We start from the raw sequence: 9,290 nt of genomic DNA, 5'->3' as shown, positions 1-9,290 counted from the left end.
ACATTCAACTGTATATTCATATACATTATACAATGTCAAAATAATATAATTCACATTAATTACTGTAACTGGAGCAAGTGTACCATTTATGTTTCCTTATTAGCTGTTATTCTAGGTACATTTTCTTAAACATGTTGCTTATATAGATGATAACATCTGCTCTGTCGATGCTCCTGAATGAAGCCTGCTCCATACTCAGTAGCAATGTGTTTGATTAGAATCAGGCACCTGTTTCTTTTATGAATTATTCTCCACAATTCTCAGTAAGATCAACAGCTCGTTCTGTCTTTTGTATTCAGTTGTACACAGAACGATGTAACGCATGACAATTTCTGTAGTGTGTAAGCTTCAGTTCTTCTCTATCCAAAGAATACAGTGTATTTGGTTGAAGGATCCATGTAATTTCTATGTGGCTTTTTATATGAACAGAGTTTTTCTAAATATATTATTTGCTCAAAGCTACTAGTTTTTAGCAGAATATAGTAAAGCCACAGCTAGTCGCAAACCTTGCATTTATCACTTGTAGAAATGTTCACACTGTTACCTATTTATGAAATCGTTTATATCCTCTGACTGGCTATAGATTACCAGATATTTCCACAGGAATGACAGGCAGGGAGATACTGTATCTGTCCATCAGTGCACAATTTTTCTGTGCTTCAGGACCTATTGCATTTCTTGCCTGGTGCTGACAGCAGTACATAGTGGTCCCTTGGTCCTTTGGTCCTTCACCTAAGGTTAATGTTAGAAAATCCTAATAATAAGTGCCACCAACTATCTGAATTGCTCTTTGTCACCTGCAAGAAAATCAGCAATGGCTCAATAATTGCAAGGAATGTTTAAAATCAGGTCAGTTTTTATTTCTATTATTTCTTGTATTATTTGGGTATTGACCTATATTGTGTTGGATTTATCCATGCTCCTGAAGTTTGTTCTGACTATCTATTATGCCATCAGTAAATATATTTTAGACTACAGAATAACTGACAGTAGCTATGTTACATTGCAAATTCAGATGTTTTCATTAAAATATTGGCTTCGGTAAAGACAAGACAATTTATGATCTCTACATGTAGGGTAGGGCAAATGCTGAAATACGTTCTGATTTGGGAAATTAAGCTCTTATTTCAGATTTATACATTGTATTAGAAATTCTGCATCCACACACATGTATGTGCTCAGCATAAGACCAGAGACGAAAAGCTTGCCTTTTTGCTAAAATGTAAAAATGATTTGTCCATGGACTTTAAACTTTTCTAATTTTTACACTGTAGATAACAGAACTATATACCTGTTTATTTTGACCTCTTGTTTTCACTTAAATTGGAATTGCAAATATTACTTAAACTGTTGTGTGAAGAGTTTGTAACAGTGTTACCCAAATGCTGCACCTGGATAACAGTATAGCCTTCTCGGCCTACCACAGTAACCCTATAATTTTTCTTTCACTTATATTTTCTAAAGAAGTATTGATACAAATTAAGCAAGAAACTGGAATTCTGTACTGGGCATCAAGAGTGCTGCCATCTTATCTAGGCCATCAGTAGAATGTGCGCTTTATTGAGAGATGTTAATTCCACTAGCAGCATATTACCAAGCACTATTATTAGCACCAGTGCCACTGTCATACTGCAAGTTTGCTGCAATGCTCAGCATTTCAAATTATTTTTCTTTTGATAAAATTAATATTGTAATATTCCGAAATTTAAAATAGAATTCTAGGCATGGCATTTTTTTACATAGTTACATTGACCCAGCTTGCACCATTGTAACTATGCATATTTCATACCTGTCAACGCCCTCTAGAGCTAGAAAATACTGAAGTAGACACCACTACTCCAGTGATCTCCACTAGCTTCTGAGTCCTGTGCGAAGCAACTGCCCTGCTGCATTGTGAACAAAGGAGTTCACCTGTTCAGCATGGCCGCCATTCAGAGAATGTTTTGTATGTTCTCAATGAATGCAAAGCGTCCTCTGATTGGACGAGGAAGAGAGGCATCACGCTCTCCACCTCATTCAGTCAGAGAATCAGGGACACGGAAGCCAGTGGGATATCACAGGTATGGTAAATGCATAGCTAAATTGATTCATGCTGGACCAATGTAAAAATGCCAAGAATGCAATAGAAATCAGGGGCAAGTTATTGTGACACAGAAACTAGGAAGTGGTCCACTGTTTTGTATGCTGTTTAGCCCAGCCAATGTGTTACCTTGACAGATGTGGCTTCCCTTATAGCTGCCAAACTGTACATCCTTGGTTTACCCATTGTAGCAGAATGGTCAAACTTTTTTGGGCCACCTATTTATGAAGTCAAGGTTAAAATACCCTGCTGTGGTCCTTGGCCTCTAATAAGAACTATGTCATATTGGTGCTTTTATAGATGTGATTTAAGCAGCTTCTGATTTATCGCATTGAATGTTTTTGTTCCAAGTTTAAAAAATGTATTGCAGTCAATGGATTGTTAATTGTCACTAATTCTAGCAGATTTACACCATTGCCAAGTGATTTATCTTCTGCTACCTGCTACCTAGGATATTTGTTTTTGTACATTGGTTTCTTGTAGTTCTCATAGTAGCTGCTGACATTCGTGTCACATCAGTTTTTTACCTGCCTAAAGTGGACCTTTTCCTCTACTACAAATCACATCAGAATTTAGCTCTAATTCATTAGTTAAACATTTATTATTTTACTTACAATTACTGTTTCCCAGTTCCTGGTTTCTTGAGGCACTGGTGATGTAGCCCTGACCTCACAGCTGCATCCTGGGAAGACTACATCACCAGTGCCTTCCTGGAAAACCTCTTCTATAAATTGCGAAGTCTGGCGAGATCTTGGGGAACAGGCATTTTTCCTCCTCAGGTGATATGCACTGTCACGTGTTACAGGAGGCAGACCCAGAGTTCCATGAAGCAATGGCAGATGGATTCATCTGCGACTAGTGAAAATGGCCACCATGAGAAGAATAGGGAGTAAAATCAAAAGAATGTATGCAAAGAATGAAAAACTTTCAATTATTTTTAGGTATCTGTTTGTAGATTGCCATTATTGGTAAAACAATTTGCTTGATTGACAAACAGACTTTTTAGGGCCTGTCAGTATCATCTAGCCCTATCCTCCCTAGCCTGAATGTTTGTGGTTCTCTACCTTCATTAACCAGATTTCAGTTCTTTCAGTTGTGGAAATTCAGTATCACATTTGGCCATCACCAAGGGTGGTCTTTTTGCAAATGTAGTCTGCCTAGGCATGCCTACTCCTTCTGACAACCACCTATCAATGCATTTGCATGAGGCAGGGTGCTGTGATGTTTTTAGGATATATGGCGCCCTGATGGCCCCTACCACCAGCCATGATCTGCAACATTACATAGAGAAGCACAGAGATCCAATGATGACATCACTGGGTCTAAAATAAAGTATGCAAAGAAAATTGAAATGTTTTGCTTAAAGCCTTTGTTAGCATGTTAATTAAGGGAAGGGCACATATATAGCAGATTAAATGTCAGGTTTAAGTAATAATTTGTATTATAGATATATGTTCATATAATTATTTCAGTCAACGAACAATAGCACAGCACAGAATGAAATTATATTTTTTAATGTTCAGTTCATTGTGTCACCCTGTGGCTTCCCTGTGTGTTCCCAGGATTCTAAAGGGCTCAAAAAAAATGGTTCCATTAGCATGTATCTGTGTCACAAAGATTGGCTTTTGTTCCCCAATATTTAAGAAGTTAATTTCATTTCAATAATGCAAGAAAGAGGGATTCACTACTCAGGTACGATGTTGCCACAATATAAGGAGAGACTGTATAAAAGGTGGAAAGATCAGTAGTATTTTTTTTTTAAGTAATGCATTTCTAAGCAAGGAGTACAAGCGGACTCATATTTTAAAACAAACATTTTTGTTGTTTTTAGCAACCAACAGCTTTGTTTGTGTCATGTTTTCAGTGAGTATAGGAGAATGAAGGAAAAAATCGGATTGGCTGCCCTATTCATCTCTTTTATGTATGAGGACGTGTATATTAAAATGCATGCTATTGCAATTACATTTATTATTGCTACCAGCCTGTGATGGTCTGCATGGCACCCTGTCTGGGTGCCTCCTCCAAACAGTTCCTCCTGCCCTTTAAACCCTTCCAGTAGACAGATAGCTAATACCAGCCCTTTACCCCAAGCATCATACACAGACAAGACGTTGAGGTAAAAACCAAAGGGATAACTTTATTGTACATAGATACTGTTTTTTTTTTAAAACTTCAAAAATAAGAACAGTCACCATATGAACAATAAAAACAAATATTAAACATTGAGGCAAACATCCACAATTGTTAAGTAACAAGGTAAAGTTGACACAAGACTAACCATGTCAGGAGGATTAACAAACAGACAGAAACAATAGGTTACTTAATTAACAATGGAAATTTACACCTAGTAGACACACAATGGAGAAATGGCAGAAAGACAGTTCACATCTGTACAGGATAGTCCAACACATAACACCTTAATAAAGTGATTACACATAGTAGCAGGAGACCCCCAACATCAGGTTGTTTTGAGCTGATTATAATCTTCTTCTCTGAGCCTAGGAGTGGGTTAAAGCAGTCAAAGCTGGTTTTGACACAGAGGCCCCAAATCTGTATCCAGGTCCTCCAGCAGAGCCTGTGTGTTTCGGGGAGACATGAACTTGAATCTGAAGTAAAGCTACTCCAAAGGTCCCCCAGGCACACACCTCCGAAAGAATAGAGACCCCTCAAATGCCAGGGCCCATAGTCAGTAGGCATGAGGCTAGCCTGAAGTCCCCTCCAAATGCCCCTGTCCCAGTTGGGTCTTTCACACAGCCCTACTACTGTTTCTACTACTAAATCTACTAATAACTGTAATATTGTTTTCCTTTAATTAGAATGTGAACTATAGCATCTGGCTACCTAAAATGTATTTTTCAGATGTAAGTGAAACCTAATGGGCTCAATCATCATAAACTTTATTTATCTTTTGGAGACTCCAAGGGCACAATCTGTCTGACTTAAAATGTGACTATGATCATCCTAAAGTTTAAGGCAATGTGGCCACCCTGTTCCCACTCTAATGTTGCATTCCCCATTAGAGAAAGTGATAGAAAATCTAAATTTTTGTCTTCACAACTCTGTGAAAGTTGTCTCCATAATTTTAATGGAGGGGAAGCCTTCCATTTGGACACCTGTTCCTTTGATATTTAAGGGGGAAGGGGGAAGCTGTTCTCCTCACTAAATCATGTCCTCTGACTTCTTATTGTGAATTGAAAATGAAGGAATCTCCACAATGGGACATAGACCGCAAAAAAAAAAAAAGACAGCAGTTTGACTTTAGCCAAAGTCTTTAGATATACTATAGCAGAAATACTGCTACAGGGTGGCACAGGTGCGCAAAATCACGTATATATGTGATTTTGCATTAACAGGTAGGGGACACCATTCGCGGCTGTGGCTGTCAATCACCGGGTCCCGCCCGGTGATATCCCTGATGGATGGGGGGGGGGGGTGTTAGGTGGGAGAACTGTTTTGTTTACTAACAGTTCTCCTCCCTGTCAGCTCGGGCACACTGCTTTGAATGGCTGTGCATAGCACAGCCATCCAAAGCAGTGTGCTTACAGTGAAACACACTAACACGGCCCCCTATGTAAAACACTCCCAGCACACAGTTAACCCTTTGATTGCCCCTCATGTTAACCCCTTCCTGCCCAGTGCCATTAGTACAGTGTCAGTGCTTTTTTTTAGCACTGATCACTGTATTGGTGTCACTGGGGATGTCAGTGACACCAAGTCAGTTCCCCCCAGTGTCAGAATGTCTGCTGCAGTCCTCCTATAAGTCGCTGATCGCTGTCATTACTAGTAAAAAAAAAAAAAAAAATCCAGTATCTATACCACCATTTGTAAATGCTAAAACTTTCATGTAAACCAATTAATTTACACGTATTGGGATTTTGTTTTAGCAAGGACATGTAGCAGAGTATATTTTGGCCGAAATTTATGACAAAATTAGATTTTTTAAACATTTTTTTTACTGGACATGTTTAATAGCAAAAAGTCAAAAATATTGTTTTTTTTCTCAAAATCGTCAGACTTTTTTATTTATAGCGCAGCAAATAAAAAACGCACAGGCGATCAAATACCACCGAAAGAAAGCTCAATTTGTGGGAAAAAAAGGATGTAAATTTCATTTGGGTGCAGGATTGCATGACCGTGCAATTGTCAGTTAAGCACCGTAAAGCAAAAAATGGCCTGGTCAGGAAGGAGGGTGAATCCTCAAGAGGGCAAGTGGTTAAAGTTCATGCCCAAGTATTCTAACAGTCTTCTCCTTGTTTACATTTATCCTGTCATTTGTTCACCTGCCAGATTAAAAAATCCTGATCCTATCCATTCTCAAATGACAAATATTTTATGGCACTTGAAAACAAAGTCTTAAAGTGATCTTAATACAATACTAACAATGTGTAAGTGCCAGCATCTCAGTGCATAGTAGGTTTTCCCACTATGTGCTCCTCCTGCTGCTAGTAGGTATTGCTATGCAAAATGAAGACTTTCTATGCTAAACATGGTGGCTTCTTAATCTGTTAGCTAATATTTATTGAATATGGCTGCCTGCATTGGAGATCTAATTAAAACTTGCAGAATCATTATCAGGCCTACTAGCCACACAGATCTGGGTTTGTGATTTTTTTGGTAAAATGATCAGTTTGTTTCTGTCCTATGTATAGTAATGATTTCAGGAGTGTACCTGCTTCCTCATTGGCCTCAGGTTTGGTAAAGTCAGTGAGTGACTGCATAGGGATATATGACCCTGCTAGACAACATTTTTGTGAATATAAACCAACCACATGCTCTTTAGCTCTTAGAAATATTGGTCATAAAAAGAAGAACAAAGTATTAAGCAGCTAGCACATTAGGTAGGCCAAACCCATCGTAAATACATATAGCTACAGGTGCACCGCTGATATAATCAACATAAATATCCCCACAATAATCAGTGTGGAAAACATGAACTGATATAGTCTAAAAGGGCAAATAAACAACATAAGTCCAAATATAGGCTGTTGCATTCGTAGGTAATGGTGCTCATAAGAAGAAATGGCAAATAATGATATCCTTCACTAGAAGGTGAATAATCTTCATGTGCACCTTGGAGAAGGTGTAAGATGATTGTCAGACTGATGTTGATGCTGTCCACAGCAGCTGCTATTAGACTCTTGGATCCGAAGGAGGGTGTACTCATGGTGAACTGATTGTTGGCTTTTGCTCAGGATTTTAAAGCTGTGCTATTTGACCAATTTTTGGTCAAATTTTTCCAGTAAGATTTTGCACGATTGGGGTGATGGTAAAGGATATCATTATTTGCCATTTCATCTTATGAGAATGATTACCTACGGACTCAACAGCCCTTTCTTTGGACTTATGTTGTTTATTTGCCCTTTTAGACTGTATTAGTTAATGTTTTCCAAAGGGTTTATGATGGGAATATTTATGTTGAATATATCAGCGCTGCACCTGTAGCTTTATATAATAATTTTTGTGATGACAACTAAAAGTCCTGTTTGTGGTGGAAAAAGTCAAAGGTACTCATTGAATTTTGGCAGTTGTCTTCACCTTCCGCTAATAATAACATCCTAATTAGTGCTAAAATTTAAATTGCCTGAAGCAGGTATATGATCTTCTCATAGCATCTTAGGATGGCAATTGACTTTTGGAACCCTACATAACATTTATGTACGAGGGGCATTCAAGTCAAATCAGGACTTTTGAGTTTATATAATAAAAGATCAAATTTCAAGGAGTGGAAACTGCATTTATATTTTTACATATTCCCCTGCTACATTTATCCCAGCGTTTAAGTAATGCATATAAAGATTTGTCAGTATGCCTGAACCGTCCTGGGACAGCCTACTTCACTTCATCCTCCTTGTGTTCACTGTTCCCACAGAAAGATTATCCTCTTGTGCAATTTCAGGACAGGGTATGCATTAACTATCCAGGATCAGGTGCTCCGTGTGGTGATTGTTCACAGTAATCACTGTTGTGGGCTGAGAACCACCACAGCTGGGATAGTCACTGACAGACGTACGTCCATCTTTGAAACGTTTACACAATTCAAATGTCTTACTGCGGCTGAGCGTCTCATCATTGTACTGTGCTTGAAGTCTTCTGTAGATATCTGCGGGTTTTATGCCTTTGTTCACAAGAAACTTCATCACCACGTGCTGTTCCATACATGCACTAACACTGTTGTCTGCCATCTTGATTAACGGTCTCTAGACTGGCCCCTGACATGTGCACTTCCTATCAGTAACAGGACACACTTTCCACTTATTACTGGATGTGGTACTGTCATGCTACCATCCCTTTTTATACCTGTAAAATTTAAAGTCCTAGTTTGACTTGAACGCCCCTCGTATGTTTTTTATAGCAAATTGTTGTGTAAGCATGGCATGGAAACATCCCCCAAAAAGTTGTTGAATAGATTTATTGCGGGAGTAGACTGGGGTGGCCTCACGGTAAGTAATCAAAAATACAAATATATAAAATATCCAAAAGTTTATTTACAGAATTTTCATAAAAGACCATATTCACAGCAAAAACTTTGTTGTTTTTAAAACCAATAATGTCATAGGTTACACTGTCAATGTGTTTCATGGTCAGAAACTGCTTCTTCAGGACCTCATATTTTCATATGACATATACATACAGAGTTTCTGTTGATTCTAAAAATTAGAAAAGACACATTAAAACATTATTAGAATTATGCATAGGTACAAATCTCCAAATAGTCCACAAACAGGGATAATCTAACCAGCAAAAGTAGGGAAATGAACTGGAAAGAAAAAAAAAATAACACACAGCACAAATATACCTACAACAACAAGAAATGGACAACATATAAACATCTAAAGGAGGGCCGTTACATCTGTGCGGGCTGTGGGGAAGCCAATGGAAAGAATATCCAGAGAAGTGGACATGCCCTATGTAGCCTAGAACCAATCAGGAAATCCCAGTCTATGCCAGGAAGACAATCAAATCTAAGTACACAACAACAGCAAAAAAAAAAAAAAAACCATGGCATAATCACATCCTTCTCTGACAGGAAGAAACCACGGCTGAAACGTGTACCAACTTCCAAAATCAAGTTTAGACAATACATCCACACACCTTTACGAATAGTATCACACTCTCAATGTGGTAAGAATGTATCAATTACACTGAACAAGGTATGGACCAATCAAGGCACGGAGGTGACACAAAGATGTTTAAGTGCCCTGCAGCTTCA

General features: G+C 38.3%; 1 protein-coding gene across 3 annotated transcripts in view; it reads left to right on the top strand.

Moving 5' to 3' along the window:
• The window catches only part of SHC3 (SHC adaptor protein 3), a 113,583-nt gene that overhangs the window by 2,765 nt on the left and 101,528 nt on the right, over window positions 1–9,290 (top strand). The window lies entirely within an intron of this gene.

This window comes from Staurois parvus, unplaced genomic scaffold (assembly GCF_062004578.1).
Source record: "Staurois parvus isolate SC_StPar_1 unplaced genomic scaffold, SC_StPar_1.0 ptg001432l, whole genome shotgun sequence".
NCBI classification, from domain to species: Eukaryota; Metazoa; Chordata; class Amphibia; order Anura; family Ranidae; genus Staurois; species Staurois parvus.
The sequence above is the reverse complement of the archived record's forward strand: the minus strand, read 5'-3'. Positions and strand labels throughout refer to the sequence as shown.